This window comes from Pteropus alecto, unplaced genomic scaffold, assembly GCF_000325575.1.
Source record: "Pteropus alecto unplaced genomic scaffold, ASM32557v1 scaffold106, whole genome shotgun sequence".
In the NCBI taxonomy this organism is placed as follows: domain Eukaryota; kingdom Metazoa; phylum Chordata; class Mammalia; order Chiroptera; family Pteropodidae; genus Pteropus; species Pteropus alecto.
This window is the reverse complement of record NW_006442103.1, coordinates 8,145,024-8,163,030: the sequence shown is the minus strand read 5'-3', so window position 1 is coordinate 8,163,030 and position 18,007 is coordinate 8,145,024.

The following is an 18,007-nucleotide window of genomic DNA, read 5'->3' as shown; positions in this document are numbered from 1 at the left end:
CTGAAAGACTGATTATGTAAATTAACAGAAGCATTTGTAGAGACACTAAAAAATTAAACCACATTGCCTGTACTGAAGGAAGAAGACAAAAAAGCCAGTATCTATAAGATGTAAGTGCTGTGGCAGAAATATGCACTCATCTGGGATCTCGCTACTGATGTCTGAAAAATACAGTGACTGATGTTCAGCAATAATCTTACATGTGTACGATTGTTTATAAAGCACATCATCTTATCTGATCCTAACAGTTATGCTATGGGTTAAGAGAAAAAATCTCATTTAATGGTATATAAACAGAGTTTAAGGGAACTTGGATTATTTCCCTGCCGTCACATGGCATGCTTTAAAACTTAAAGATCTTTTCTATCGATTATCTCATTTGATTTCCACACAAGTCACACAATTGGGACATGTTGGAACTGGGCTACACTTTCAGTTGATTCTACATTCTATGATCTTTTCACTTCTAAGATAATTGGCAAAACACCCTGACAGCCTTGGTGGTACTGCTGGTGTGGTCTGTGACCATGGCTAAATCTCCATCTCGGTCCATTTAAATTCTGATGGCTCTGTGGACACTGCCAGCCCAGTGGCTTTCTACAGTTAGTTCTTCAATTCCATCAGTGACAGGGCATAACACTGTAACTCGATTAGTCCAAATCTATCTCGTATAATGAAAAAGTGTTCATTCAACATTTATTGAACATTTTCTATTTGCCAGGTATTGTGTTAGATGCTGGCTTTGTTTCATACGGTGTAAGAGACAGTCTGTGATCTCCAGCAGGCTATCAACTACACAAGTATCTTCATCTTTATATATAAAGAAGAGACCGCAAGGTTACAGCAATTAAGAAATACCTTTGCAAACATTTCTGAAGAATGAATCTGCTAGATAAAGTCATAATAGTTAATTTTATTTTAGATTGTTTATCAGCTTAAATATTTGTCACAAGAATTCAAATTTAGCCTGCAGATGTCAGAAGAACATTTTACTTAAAGTTACGTTTTGAGGTGATGATGTCATTTGTAATTGATCAGGCAACTTTTTTTTTTCCTCCTTTGGTAAAATAATTTCTTTTGATTTCCCAGGAGTTTCTGTAACTGCAGGATGGGTATCATTGTTAGTCTCAGGATTTGTTCCTCATACGGATGATCTGGCTTTGGGTTATTCAGTAGCCTTCACTTTTCCAACTGTGTGCAAGTTGATTTTTGTGATATTTTTCCTGGTACTCTTAGAGATATACATTAACATCTCAAGTCCCATTTTTTAAATGGATCGAAGGCAAGATGATGTCAAGGGAGAAACATGGGCTTTCTAGCCAGTCAGACAAGATTTTGAACCTCAGTTCTATAAATAAGAGTTTATGTTTATTTTGCCGACTCAGCTTCTCTAGAATTGTTTCTCCATTTGTAAACAGTGGTAAGATTTCTTGTTCCCAGGTTTTATTCAGAATTTATACAGCAAATATCAAAATAGTTACAGCAAAATTTAAACAAATAAATAGTAATTATAATCCTTTTCATATCAAAATAGTTATAGCAAAATTTAAACAAATGGTAATTATAATCCTTTTCACAGCTGTCTTTCTAAATGTTTAGTGGTCCTTATATTGATAGATAATGCCACATAGCTGCTTTCATTGCACAATGGATTTGGAGAGTTCAGTTCTAAGGCTTATCTCCACAGAGTAGACAAAGCACCAAAACATGTGTATGTTCCTCGGTTTAAGCATCCTTTGCTTATATATTTATATGCTCTCAGTAACCTGGCTTCACCTACTGACTTTCATATAACTAAAGTAAATACTGATTACTCATTATTATAGTTAGCTTTTTAACAAATACACTCAATTCATTGATTTAAAAACATCCAATAAGTAGATAAAGGCCTCAAAAACTGTGTTTTTGGACAACATTGAGTATCTAAATGCTTCAACATGAGTTATGACGCGGTGAAAGTGGATTCTTGTTTGGTTTTAACCAGTTTTCATAGGATTGCCTGATTCGATGGAACTTTTTGAAACGAGGATATTATAGTCTTTCATGTGCCAGTACTCACTCATAACAGGTATGTTACTAGTAAGTGGCTGTATTGAGAACTGAGAAATTTAATTAATGCTTTTTAATTGTCTATCATGCGCTAGGCTTTCTGCTTGGCACTGCAGAAATTGTGGTGAATGAAAACTAACAACGTGGTACCCAATTAAGTGAAGACTGAAAAACTCTCCAATCGGCCATGTCTCCTTAGCATCACCCCGGATCCCAGGCCATCATTAACGGGGCCAGAGACACAAGCTTGGCCACTTATGGTCTCTCTCGTTTGAAAATCTAATAAGAGTCATCAAAATTTGGGGCTCGCTGATTTTCATATTTTGGTTTTGTTGAGCTCACTAACCTTCATTTACTTCCACTAGATTCACTCTCGTGTGTAGCTGACTTGAAGCAATTGGTTTCTTGTAACCCCTCTCCCCCCCAAATATATTATGTTAACCAATGTAATATTAGTAAATATGTAATATTATACTCTGTATTATTAAATTGACTAGAGACTATATTATTTATAGACTATATCGACTAATAGTAAATCAAAATTTTTAATGTTACAACTATGCTCTGCTCTGCATTTATTAGTTATGTTAAATTGATCATGCTCATCCCTTTAGATAGATTAAAATTAAAAAATACATTCTCATTTCCTGCGTTTTTAGTACTCTGTATGCCTAAGGTGATGTTCTAGGCCTCATGGGAGTTACAAACCTGACTACTACCATATATGTTAAGAAGCTCATTGTCTTTGCACATTTAAACCTACTTTGTACCTGGAGGGATAAATGGGTACACAGCTCTCTACAGTGGGTTTTCATTATAATTAGGAGCTTGGTATTCTCCTAAAAGTAATTTCAAGGTCCTGAAATTACTTTTTTTTCTCTAAAATCCATATATACAAGTGAAACAACGCTTTGAATATTTCAGTAAGATATCGTTCATTGACCTTATTCATTGATATTTATTTCAGTCTCATATGGATGCTCCACACCCCCTTACCTACTCTATTTTTCTCCCTATCATTAATTACAATATGACGTCCATACACATCTTGTTTATTATATTTCTCCCCAAACTAGTAGTTAGCTGCAAAGAAGCAGAAATTTTGTCTGGTGTGTTCCTGTCTTTATTGCCAGCACCTGAACTTATACTTCTATCCAGTCATTATCCGTTAAAGGAATAAAAGAATAGAGCGAACATACACTAAGACGGTTAGGTGGCCAGATTTTGGCACTAACTAGACTTGGGTTTAAATATTAGCTTGTCACTTACTAGCTGTATGAATTGGGGACAACTAGTTTACCACTTAGGACTCAGTTTCCTCATCTATAAAATGAGTATAATTACTGGTTCCTTTGGATAATGAATTATACAACATGGTTCTATGTTTGGTTCACTATAAATACTCAATAAGTGGTAGATATTTTATTTAGATACTAGCTTTGAGAGTGTTCAGACTATGATACTCTGTTCTTTTTTCTTAATTCTCTCCAACATAAACGAGCGCTTGTTTAGTTTTATTTTGGTTTTAATTTTAATTTCAGTTTTTTAATAATTAACAAAATATAGATCTTTCCCCTCTTTGTTCTTTATGACTATAAATCAAAGTTGCAAATCATGTCCATAAACACTTTAAATTTATTTTTCTTTTGATAAGAATCAAGTAACATTAAAGAACCTTATAATGAGGCTGGAGAATTGAGTATACTGAATTTGAACTAGTTTCATGTTTAACTTGTTTTTTGATCAGAGGAATCACCATCTAAATTTATCACCATCTAATAGAAACATGCAGATGAATTGTGTAAAAGAGTAAATATTTTAAATGCTAGAATATTTGTCTTTTATACCTAACAATAAAATATTTTTTCTTTTAAATGAAAAATGATAGCGTATCTATATGTAATGGCATGACTCTTCAACTGTAAGAAAATCTATACTTTTTGAGAACTATTCATTTATTTATCCAACAAATTCTGCACACCATGCAGTGTAGCAGATCCTTGTCCTTATATAGCTTGTGATGTAGGGATCTGAGTCCCCTTTTGCTCTTGCATTATCTGCAGCATCAAAAGAGTACCATGTATGTAACTAGTATCCAAGTCATAATCGTCATAACCATTATGTTCCTCTTAAGTAATTATAATGTAGTTATTTTCAGGGAGGATATTGGAATCAAATAGCCAGACTTGAATCTCAGATTTAATGTAGTGCTAAATATTGATATTAAATATTATTTTTCCATACCTTTGAGTTTCTTTCTAGTTTTGTAGTACAATGAAAATATTTCCAGGAGATGCATTCATTCAGTTCACAAATTTTTATTCATTCCTTAATATATCTAAAGCACTATGCCAGATTATTTCTACCTTGCTCTCTTGGAGCCCTGAACTGTCATGCAAGAAGTCCTCCTCTCTTGCAGGAAAGACCTTTTTGAGAGACCTTCGGTCTATGTGGAGTACTAGGGGGCTCAGCTGAGCAATTCCATCCATTGCCTCCAAGGCACTGGTCATGTGAGTGACCATCTTGTCTCCTCCAGACTAGCTGTGATGCCAGTTGAATGCCACTGAAGTGATCTCAGTTTATGACATGTGGAAAAAAGTACCACCTTACAGGCCCTGTCTGAATTTCTGACCCATAAAATAATTAAATATAATAATATTTTGGGGTTTTTTTTAGCTGTTAACTTTTTCAACATTTTGTTAGGCAACAATAGATAAGCAGGGTATGAATAGTCATCCAAATTAATATATATTATAAATATGATAACTGGAATGGATGGACAGGTATAGCGGTCTAAAAGATTATACTGGTACCATGTCCATGGTTTTTTAAAAAATTCTTTGTCCATAATGAGCATCATGCTAGTAGTATGTATTTTGGAGTGGGGAGATTGATAATGGGTTACAAGATTACTAAAAGTAACACTTAAATGGAAAGAGAAGATGAAGATTATCATAATCATAATTTTGTCTGAACCATTTCTATTAACTCACATGGAAAAGATATTATTAACTGCCATAGAGTGGCTTCTGACCTTTAGAAAGAATTTTTAAAAAATTCAGTAATTTCAGAGATGGAAACTATGTTAGAAAAAGATTTATTAATAATATATTTAAAACATACCAATTATTAAGTTCCCTCCATGTATCAGGACTAAAATAATCAGTATCTTATTGCCATTATTCCTCTAAATTCTTTTAAAGCACTGATATTTTGAGGTGGTAGGATTTAACTGATTTTTATCCTACTTTACGGATACTTTAAAGACTTACATTGCGGTTAGTAATTTTCTTAGAATCTGCAGGTAGTTCGCAGGTGGAAAATCTGAGATTCAGGTCTGGCTGTTTGATTCCAATATCTTCCCTGAAAATAACTACATTATTATTATTTAAGAGGAATATAGTGGTATGACCATTATGACTTAGAAACCAGGGTATGTGAACAATAACTGAAAAAGAAAAGGTTTAAGTTACTGTGTTGCTGTTGAGAACCAATAAAGGTATTTTGTTATGTTTATCATTAAAGGGGTCTATTTCACTTTGAGCACTGAAGATGAAAATGTGGCTTTCAAAAGCTACTGAGACAAACACAGTGGCACACACATAAACACATACACACACACACCCCTGAGGTTTTCTCAGTAACTTTACATCAATTGTTTCTTTAACCTAAGAAAAACCTTGAATAAGATCTGAAATAAACAGTGCAGCAGGAGCTCAAAAGAAAGGCAAATCAATCAAATAAACACTCTGCAATTGCAAAAAAAAAAAACCAGTTGGCCTGCACAGGGTTGGCTACTGCAATATTTTCTTCATGGTGAATATCAAAAAGGTTCTTCCAATTCTGTTTGACTTTAAGCACATTTGAACACATATTAACCTAATTTAATATATTGTTCTATAAAAAAATATTTTTACCAGTTATATTGAAGAGAAGATGTAACTGAACCATCAACAGTTTCTGAGATTGGAATCTTTTGGTACAGAGATCAAGGATTGATTCATTTCAGGAAGGACAAATTTTAATTTGATTTGTGGTAAAGTTCAATAGATCTGGCCTTTCTTAATGACACTTTTAGAAGACAAGAATGTGTCTAGTATGCTTTTATATAAGTTTCCCATTTAGGCTTCTTATTACCCAGCTTGAGTTTAAAGTTCTTATTTGGGACAACTGTGTTAGAATCTATTCAATAGCCAGAGACATCTATTTTAGTGGTTACACCCACAGGACACTGATTCCATACCTCTAGGTCTATGCTGTCAAAAGGGAACCAGACTTAAATAAAAGTTGTGGCAGAGCCAGCTCATTTCATTTTTGCTTATTCCTGTCATTAGGAGGTCTCATACGCGTTTATCCTTAGTAAAAGGCCATAACTTTTGGTTGCAAAGATCTTAATTTTCTAGTGACTTTTTTTTCACCATGGCAGATAGAAGAAAACACAGACGACATCTTTTGTTAAAGGTGTCAAGAATGCTAAAAACAGTGACACCAGTATTCATTTTTTAAGTAGCAAAAAATATTGTCCCAGGAAAATTTTTCATGAATCCTATTATGACACAAGATTTAAAAATTGGCATGACTGATTACCTAATATCATGCATATAATTTCTATTTCAGGTAAAAGTACATGTTTATGAAGTGGCTTAGGAAAAACAGAACTGAAGTTAGAAAACTTTATATACAGAGATAAAAAAATATATATACCACGTGTCACAATGCTACTCTGATGACTATATGCTTTTTGCCATGGGTAAGAAAAGTGAATGTTGACCTAAATGTATATGGGGTAACCAGTAGGTAACTATAAAAAAAAAGTGCTGGTTATTTTATTTAGTCAGTTGTAGAAATTCAACATTTCTAAATGAAATGCAGTAACACACAGTGTCCAGCACAGTGACTGAAACAGCAAGTAGGAATTAACAGGTACTTGGAAAGTTGAATGTGGGGTGACTCTCCTGTTACAGACTGATTACATTTGACACATCTAAAAGGCAAGTGGACAGACCTTTTTCATCACTGAGTGATATGTAGAGTATGATATAGCTTTCATGTTGTGAGGGAAAGTCTGCAGACTCCGGAGGCAGACAAATCACATTTGCAGTTTGGCTAAGATCTCACCCTTATGAGCTGTGTCACCTGGAGGACAGAAAGCTGGGGAGAGTTTTATCAAGGGACTATTTACAAAGAGGTGGATAGAGTTTAGGAAACCCAACAGGGGACCCAACAGGGGGCAATGTAGTCCTCTTAGACTCACGACTGATAGGAGGCATTGCCCTATGTCTGAAGGGATGCGAATGGGCAGAATTCTGAGAGAGCTGCCTGACAAGTGGCCTATAATAGAAGGAAGCAGCCAACTCACTGTGACCTGGCAGAAACGAACCTGAGGAGAATGAATACCCTGACATCACTCTCTATAGCTAGCTCTCCTATCAGTTTCCCATTGGACAAACCAAACCAATGGCAGAGGGAAAAGAAATATATTAAAGCAGCTCGTTAAATATCAGCTGCTCAGCAAGAAGAAGACAAAGAAAGGAGTCCAGGGGATGATGAGTACAGCCAGCACCTACCTCCATGTCTGTGGACATCGGATCACCAGAGAGAAATTCTCTTATTCAATTCCAGGGGCATGTACATCTCTATTTTGGAATTCTATGCAGCACCCTCTCTATCTCAACACAATCAGAAAATGGAAATTACTGAACCCACCATGTTTTCCTTTTCAACTTGGTTGCCAGCAAGAAACCCACAAGTAACAGTGATGCAACAATAGTAACTTTATTAGCAATAACTATAATGATTTGTTTCCTGTTCCTCTTCATGCCTTTAATTTTTTTTCTTCGATTTTCACAGCTTAAATGCTCTTTCAACCAGTGGCTATATACTCATACTAACTGAATTAAATTACAGCTCTACTGCTTACTAGCTGTGTGATCTTAGACAAGTGACTTATACTTGCTGAATCTTAGGCTGCTCATATTAAAAATGAAGATGTCTTGATATGTCTTAGGATTTTTTCATGAAGACCTATAAGAGGAACTCGGTAAATGTTAGTTAGCAATTATTGCTTCTGAGAAGATTTTCATTGTAACAATTCACAAATAATAATTTATGTAAACTATTTATTTATGTAAATAATAATAAATTATGATATAACTACGCTTTCTTAATCTGAACATGATAATAATATCTTCCTTGCAGTTCTGTTATGACTATCAAATGAGATAAAACATGGAGCATTCTTGGTCCATAAAGGCTCATTCTTGCCATTACTGCCATTATTGGCAGTCTTAGACTCTCTGCCTTGTCAATAGTTTCTTTCCAGTGGGAGGAGTGGACTGGCTGACTCTTGATCATGTCTCAAACGGCTGAGCGCAGTGTGTCTTGTGTCCAAAATACCAACAGAAGGAGGAATTCAGTCATTCCTCACCTTTTTAGCTTCCACTCTAGGAAATGAAAAGTTTGACCAAAAAAAGAGATTGAATTAGTGGCCTCTCTTTGCGGTCTGAGAATGAGGATTGTAAGAATAATAAAAAAAAATGAGGATAATGTTTTATAAATGTACTCATCCAGATACGTTTTTCAATAGTTAGAACTAAGAAAAGCAAGGTACTTTTCCACTGTTATATTTTAGGTGATTATGGCAGCCAAGAAAATGATGAAGGAAAACCTACAAAACAGCAGGATAATAAGAACATTTCCTTGGCATAGATACTAAAGTCCAGTAGCAAAGTAGTTATGATTTACTATTCTCCCTTAATGGAAGTATTAAAATATGTATGTGTTATTTATAATGTATACCAAACTATACAATTTCTTATCTCCAAAGAGAACCCATGTATTTTAGAAGAACAAAATTCTGGAGTAAATCAATCTACTCTACGATGCTCTTTCTTTATGATCCACACTGGCATATTTGTAACCCCCACCCAAAATACCTTGGCATGTCTCTGAGACCTAACACAGGTGTGTCAGTGTATGTGCATGTTCATACTCATGCTGCCATGTACCATGGCAGGGCTGTCACTCTGCAAATCTTTTAAAATTTGGAAAGATTTGAGAATTTTTATGACCTGGATAAACATAGAATATAAATTTAGAGTTATTTTTCAGTTCGAGGCCTTTTAATGTGCATATTGATAGTTTATCATCCAGGAGCTTCCTGGAGCAGTAGAATTATAATGAGTTTCAGGAGTTCTTGGTTCTAGCCCCCACGCACTCACAGATGAGCACTGTGGCCTCAGGTCGGCATTTAACCTCCTTGGATCTCAGTTTCTACATCTGTTAAGCACTGAGGTTGAATTCTGTGATGGCTAAGGTAAAGTTTCACGATTCTGTGTGAGTCAATTATGGAGGTCTTTCATGGTCCAGTTCACATCCTTCATTGTTTAAGGCAGCAATAAACAAGAATAACCTCTGCTCCAAAATTAGAAAATTCTGTAACTTACTAGAAATAGATGAAAACATTCTAAGGAGAATAATGATTATATCATTTGATCTAGGAAGGAAGCTGAAAAATCCAAAACAAAGCCTATTTACCATCTCAAAACCAAATCAAGTCTAGGCTCATTTTTCCCTGTAGCTTAAAGCTACTCAACACTATGGGCTCTTTGCTTAATGCGTTTGCTATAGTTTGACATAGTTTTCAGATCTGCCTCTGTTCCTTGTCAGCACCAGTGACAAAGCCTGGTTTCTCTTACGCAGAGAGTAACTTTAAAAGAAAGGCATGGCAGCATCTTTTCTATTGCTTAACTTTCTTTGACTGCACATTATATCTCACTTCCCTAGTGTGAGGTCACTGGCCTCTGTTCCAACTATAATTCCCTTGCAGATGTTAAAGAGCCTAATAATATCCCCAGGGCTTGTCTCAGATGGAAGAGCACAGGAGAAGAAGGCTGTCTTTGGGACATTTTAACCTCCCTTCTCAGAACCATCACCAAATGCCTAGCTTGTGTCTCATTCTCTCAGGCTAAGATTTCAATACTGTATTATCTGTTAGTTGGCAAGTATTTAAGATGGTACCCACTCAAGGGAGTTTGCCTTATGATAGTGTATTCTCAATGCTTAAAAAAATAACACCCTCAGAATCAAAAATAAGGGGTACAATTTTATCAGAAGTGAATGCTATTTACAAAAATAAGAAGTGTTTTCAGGACAGGGAGATTATCTTCACCTGTAAATTGTAGGAGTTTGGTTGTTTATAAATGAAACTCCATCACTCATTGGTTGAGGGCCGCTCTCCGTAATTGAGGTGTTACCCAATAAATCAGTATTTGGGAGCAATACATAGTACCTGCAGTAGTCTGAATCACTTAATACAATTAAAAATATATCATTATTTGAGAGAGCATCTTATTTGAGTAAAAAAACCAAAACAAAACAAAAAACTTTTCCTCTATACAAAGTAAGTACACAAGATATGTTTTCAACATGATTTTATTTTCAGTTGTTGTAAGATATAATTAAATCTTTAAACTTTTTGAGGAATTTTATATCTGAAGAACAGAATGCTATTGGCTTTTCATAGAAGAACGTCTCCTGTCCTTTTTTTAAAATAAAATTTTAAAGTGTCATCTTAATGCTTCTACTATTTTCAAGTAAAATTTGGTTTCAGGGTGAAAAGTTGAAGAGACAAAAACTACTCTTGAATACACACATCCACACAATGCAGTCTTTGAATTAGGCTTCCAAAATGTTCTCTTCTTACAGAGATTGCTTCCGGCTAGGTTTCTTTCCCCTGAGATGCTTCATTAGCCCTGAACACATTTTTCCCTAGATAAATGTAAAAGCTCATCCTAATTAGACTTCACCTAGGTGGGCTGAATTATTTGATCCATTCAGAAAAATGATAGCAAAAAAGATTACCTTGGGCGGCCAGCGTGAATGATTGTGAGGCTAACCTGGTGATTTTAAGCTTTGGGTTAGATTACATGGAATCTTCGACAATCCAACTTCAACACCAAGCAATAAATAGTACTCACAAGCAATCTTTTTCTTTCATTTTATTAAGGTTTTTGTAACTATAATACTGTTTTAGTCTTTCCTAGACTCATTTTGTTTCTGACACCATCCTACCTCATCAAGTCCTTTAAAACAATACTTTGTTTAACAGTAAGTGGACTTGCATTTTGTGCCCCTCTTCAATTTGCTATCAACATCCTTCACGAACGTCCTCCTACTGGACTGTAGCAATGACTTCCAGCCTATCCTTTACATGGGTGACAGACTTCTTTCAAACGGCCATGCATGACGTCCACTCAAGGCGTTTCCAAGCTCCTTGTCCTTTATCCACCATCCTACTTAAACAATATCTTTTAATTTTCTATGTACTATTTTTTCCATCTATTATTTTCCAGTTATATTGTGAGGATCTAGCAGATGAGATGTATGGTGAGTAGCATATCAAAAGTAATAGTGTAAAATGATTAAATCGATGAACTGACCTGATCTAAACTTGTCACATAAATATTTTTCTCTATCTGACAGGATATAGTAAAAAGATCAAAGCATGGTACACAGTTTCCCTCACAGGTAAAATTGCTTTTCTTTCCCAGGCTCGTTCCTGGTTGGTTTTTCAATAAATGCTATGCTCAAATGACACTCAGCGTTCTTGTTACATGTCCTTCTGTTTCTCCTCTCCATGACTGATCTCAACATTTTATTATGAAAATCATCAAACATAAAAATTGTAAGAAATGCCATTGAACGCCCACAGCACTCCCACTTAGATTTCACAATCAACATTTTGTTTCACATCACATATATTTTCATCTATCTACCCACCCATCAATCCATCTTATTTTTATCCACTTCGAAGGAAATAACAGACATTACTACACTTTATCTCTAAACTCTTCATCAGCATGCTTATACAGAGATTTTAAAATGTTATTAGAAACAAACTTTTTTTGAATCATAATAACTGATGATTTAATGATTTTGAAAATGTGCAAATCCCCTTCATGTGCATTTACCTGAGCTTAAAATGAAGATTTATGATGGGGAATAATTTTTCTATAATAACTTCTGTTTTTCTTAGTAAGACATTGTTATTTGTGATGCTCATGTAATTATATGCCAGTGTAACTCAAGTATGTAATGACATTTCTCTTTGAAAGCATTTAAATAACTCAGGAAATTGCTTTACTCTTCTGTTTCCTGACTTAAACCCCATTTTTGCCATGTTCATTTTATTATAGAATCCGTCTCAACTCACCCAGGCAAAATATGTTCCACAAAATATAATATGCACTGAATGTTTTACTGGTTGATAGCCATATAATTACATCCATTCTTGCATTTATATTTGTACATAGACAGCTAGCATACTATATATAAACACTTAGGTTTGTAAATGTGCATGAAAATAATGTTTGAATGAGGATTTACACATAATTATTTTTCCTTTTTTTAGTAATTTCAGTTGATTTTATAATCAGACATTTCCTGAGTTATAATTTACTTTAAATATTACAAAATATTCATTAAGTAAATATGGAAAATAAGTCAATAAAATTGTAATATGTAGTTTAATGAGGAAGTAAAAAAAAAATTCAGTCCATTGCCTCCATAAACATATTGATGTTATTTTTCACTCCATAATGCATGGGCATATTGCCTAACAATTACAATGAATGAATGTAATTCCAAGTGACCACATAAATTCTTATTTTATGGCAGTAGAGAAACTGTTTTCACTCAGGTGGCACTAATAGTATATGAAAACACCTTTAAGCAAACGCTCACTTCCTCCCTTTTCTGTGGATCATAGCAACTGTTATTGGCAAGAATGCAGTCTACGTTACACGGGAGGGGCTTTGCTTTGTCATCATCTTTATTACGAAATCACTTTTTTGAGTGATTTCCTGTCAAAATGAGCATAGAGACTACGATCTTATGTTGTTCGTCTTTTCCTTTGCATGAGGAAAATGTTTTGAGGGTGCAGTGAAAGCACATTTGTTCATTTAGCACATGGACACAGGCTCAGAGAAAAGCAGAAAATACAGGGCAAAAAATGAAAAGACTGAAATAACACATGAGATCAATGCTGCAAAGATGAGCATTGTCGGAGATACCTACTTCATTCTTTTTGGAATGAAATTTTGGCACGTGTACCATGGGAGCTAGACTTTGGCCCTAGTGATATTTTGATTAGGTACCATTTGAATCGAAAGGTATGTTTTGGAGTAGCAGTGATTCTTTTATTGTACCTATTAGCCAACAATGAAATACTACTCAACCATAAAGAGAATGAAATCTTGCCATTTGTGACAACATGGATGGCCCTAGAGGGTATTATTCTAAGTGAAATAAATCAGACAAAGACAAGTACTGTATGATTTCGCTTATATATGGAATCTAAAAAACAAAACAAATAAAACAAAGCAGAAACAGACATATAAATATAGAAACCGAACATGATTGCCAGAAGGAAAGGGGGAGGAGAAAGAGGGAAAAAGGTGAAGGAGAATAAGAAGTACAAATTTCCAGTTGTGAAATAGATAAGTCATAGGGTCATAATGCACAGCATAAGGAATATAGTCAATAATATCATAATAACTTTATACAATGACAAGTGGTTACTAAACTTATTTTGAGGATCATTTCATTAGGTATATAAGTGTTGAATAACTATGTTGTACAGCTAAAACTAATATGTTAACCATACAAAAAATATAAAACAATTAAGGAAGTTAGACAATGGTAGATGCATAGCAGTGGTGCCAAATATTGATGACAAGGAAAGGTAGATTGTGCTGTGAAGCATATGTATACCTATGTCATAAAACATAAATGGGTGAATGGCCTAAGTTCTCCTTGCTTTATGAAGCCCAAGCTACATGAAGAATCCCTGGAGGAAGAGACTATATGGAGAGAGAAAGAGAGAGAAAAGAGAGAGCTCCTGTAAGTTACTTTCTTTTTTGACAGTTACATAGCAATGGACACCAGAAGTACTTGACCAAAGTCATGGCTAGTAAGTGTTGGCACTGAGGGTCAACCCCATGCTGTCAGGTTCCAGAGATGAAATGCTTAACCTCTAAGCTGCATAGTAAAGTTTCTCAGCTATAAAATGGGAATAATAATTACAAATGTCTGATCAAGCTCTTATGAGAATTTAATGTTATTATATTTCAAGCAATTAGAATAGAGCCTGGCATACAGCAATTACTGTATATGTTACATTTGTCATTATTATTATTGTTCCATATGGGGAAATATGACATGATGCCAGGTATAAGAAGCAATTTTTATTCGGATCTAGGTATTTTAAAGTTTTGTTACAAAAAGATCATGTTGAAATTTTACAAATAGAGCCATTAAAATTAATGAACCACAGTCATTTACCTTAGTTAGAAAGTATAAACTAATAATCATAAGCAACAAGCCTTGTCATGAAAGAATACAGTCTCTTATGTCAAGTGTAGATTTTGAGATCAAAGGGTAAACCACTAAAAATGAAAGTAAATCATTCTAGCATATGCTGGTTACATAAAAGGACATCATTTTAGAAATCTGTTTTCTTCTAAAAGTCATAAATTAGGTCTAACTGCTTATTAATTAAGTTTAAATTTATATTAAAAGCAATAGTATGCTTTTACATCGTAATTCCATAAATTTTTGACAGCTTTCCTAGAAAAAACATGTGCCTACATTCTTCCTACATTACAGTTATATTGGAAATAATTTTTTACAAAGCTACATCAACTTATATCCATTTGAAAATACACTGAAAATTCTCCTTTTCTCTTATTCATCCACTTTTTCCCCAAAAATATTTAAAATAGGTTATATATATGTATATATACACACATACACATACGCATGTGTGTGTGTGTATATATATGTGTGTGTATATACACACATATTATATTGTGCATATATATATGTGTGTATATATATATGTATGTGTGTGTGTGTATATATGTATGTGTATATACACACACATATATATATGCGCAATATAATAAGGTAAAAATAAGAAGATATCTAAGCAAAGGAGAACTAAGAAAGTAGGTGAGATAAGTAGCTAATAAAACAGACTTAAATGCCGTTAAGGACCTACTCAGTCATTAAAGGTGAGACCATGGGATTGATTGGGAATAGGTAATGAAAATGTTCCATATCTTGATAGAGCTTTAGGTTACACAGTTGTATCAAAATTATACAGTTAATATTTGTGCAGTCTGAGTTATGTACATTTTATATAAAATAACTGTGATTATAATGATAATTACAGAGAGTGAGAGTTAGATCAAACAAAAACTAAAGACTGGATAATTACCGAAGTTTGATGATGGATACTTGGATGTATGGGGCACTATTCTGTTTATCTTGCAATATTTAAAATTTTCCACAATTATCGTTAAATAAAAATGAGGTCAAAACCTTAATTTGAATTTTCAATTTAGACAAAGCAAAGTCAATATAGTTATTTATAATCTTGTTAAAACATACCAGAAAACCAGGAGAAGTGAATGTTTTCTTGATATTGTTGCTTTAAAGAAGTTTTTTCTCTGATTTCTCGTAAAAAGGACATGGTCTGACATATTTTGACAACATTTTCAGTAAAATAAATAGTATATTTTTAATGGAAGAGTCTTATTCTCATTTTGTCTAGTTGAACTGATGGCATAAATGCAATTGAGCAAAAGAATTTTTGAAGGTAAAAGAACTAATATTGATGAGTGTTTCTCTCCAATTTTTTAGCTTGACAAATCATCTAAAATTTGTAAGAAAAAAATTAATTTGCAATTTTCGGTACTTTTTTAAAAATAAATTATTTTCATTATCCTTCTATTCTGTCATAGCAACAGAAAAACTGACTTGGAGTTGTGATTAGATTTTAAGTTCTTCCAGTATTCATTGAGTTTCCTTATCAGAACTGAGTTACAGGGCACAGCAGTGTACGCTTTTTGGCAAGAATTTTGAGTGAGGACATTCACAGCAGCCAGGCAAGCTTCTATGCATCTGCTTTGCTTCACTGACTAACTTAAATGGAAGACAGTTATGACATGCTCAAGGAAATTAGGGTGCTTAACCACATCACATGTCACCATGTCACCAGAGAAAGGTAGGTCTAAATTCTTATGGAAAATAAAAATAAAAAAGAAAAGAAAACTAAGAGGAATCTATCTGACTGTAAACCAGATAGATCTACATCATCATAGGATGGTGATGACTAAACCACAACAAATCCTAAGACACGTACTATAAACTTTTCCACTTACTTCGGACATACTGTTATAACAGTTCTTTCAGTGGCATTCATCCTGGCTTCACTTCCAAAACTCACTAAAATTTTGAGTTTTGATCAGACTGCTGAGGTCTGTTCAATAGCCACCAGCAGACTGTGGCAGTGGGGGCTTCAGTCCCACCTAACTCAGCAGCTCTACCAAATGTGTGAGACTTATGTGAATTCTTCCAACCTAACTGTCAACTTACTCAGGTTTAAAGAAGTTATAATTATCTATTGGAAAGATCTAAATCTCTTTGCTATTTTCAGAGAAAAACTCTTCCCTATCATATACTTTAATTGTTTGAAATTCTTATGCTCATCGGTCTGTTGAATATGTGCTCTGTTATAAACACTATAACCTTTGATAGATTTTTTTCTTTACCTCCACACTTAGCAACTGATTACATAAAAATTAGGATAACTCATTTTTACAATCTAAAAAAAAATAGTTTTATTCTATTAATTCTCTTGGGTTATTCTTTTGGAATAATTTATTAAACTTAATTCTTGGTATAGTGATCTTTTGTTCTATGTATTCATTAGCCAAGGTTTCCTCATTTCATTTTCTTGTATGAAATTATATTTTGAAATAACTTTAAGCAATTCATTATACATTTCTACACTGTTATTTCTGTATTAAATCTCAGAATATTAGTATAAAAAGAAATCTTTAAATCATTGATGGAAAGGGACTCAGTCCTAAAATTTAGTATTACAGAAAAGTTCATTAAATCAGGAAACGATGGGAGATTATGCATAACAGCTTGATCCTTCTCTGACCTTCAACACACTATATTAAGCATAGACATCTGATATCTTTATCAAGAAGTATTGACAAGGTCTCAGTTATCAATTTAGAGGATAACTTCCAGGGAGTGCATACTTGAGATGAGCCAAGCCACAAGGTCTTGATTTCTGCAAAATTCAAGATCCAGTGCTTTTCCAGGCATGTTCCCATATTCAGATACCATATCAAGTCTTTGTTAGACTGATGGACATTCAGAATTGACTCCTCATGACACTTTCTCAATGATACCTCTTTGGTCTAAAATGGAAAGCAACAGTATATTAAGTGTTAAAGATCCACACGAGAACCAGAACAGTGGAGAAACACTAGTACCAACTGAGAAGCAAATCAAACTCTGACTGTAGACCTGGCGTGTGTCAATATCATACTAAATATACCTATACTAGGGCTACTCAGTATCTTTTGTCCACCAACAGCACCTTACTTAGTTTTATTCTTAATTTATAACTTGCCATGCTCCCCAAGTCAATTCTTTCCTCTAATAAATGCACAATTTTACATCTAGCATTAAGACACACTTCCAATCTTATCTACCAGTCCTCATTTTTGCTTGAAAATTTCCTTTGTTGATATTTATTTTGATATATGATTAAATGGACTTGTTAAAATTAACTCTATTATCCTTAAAATGCAACATATTGAATTTGCATTGCCATAGCAAGCGTTCATTAGAATGCATATTGCATTTAGTACCCTGAACAGAAGTTCAAGATTCCATTGGTACCTTGAGGGCCAAGATAGATTAATTGGAGTCAGATCCCAGGCAGCTAAGGGACTCTCACCACCCATTTTGGAGTTAAAACACAGGAAAGATGGTTCTACAAAGAGGACAGAAGAGCATTAAAAACACATTATTACACCTTTGGTCCAATGTGATTCCTTCGCAACCAAATGAAAATGAAAACATCAAAATGATT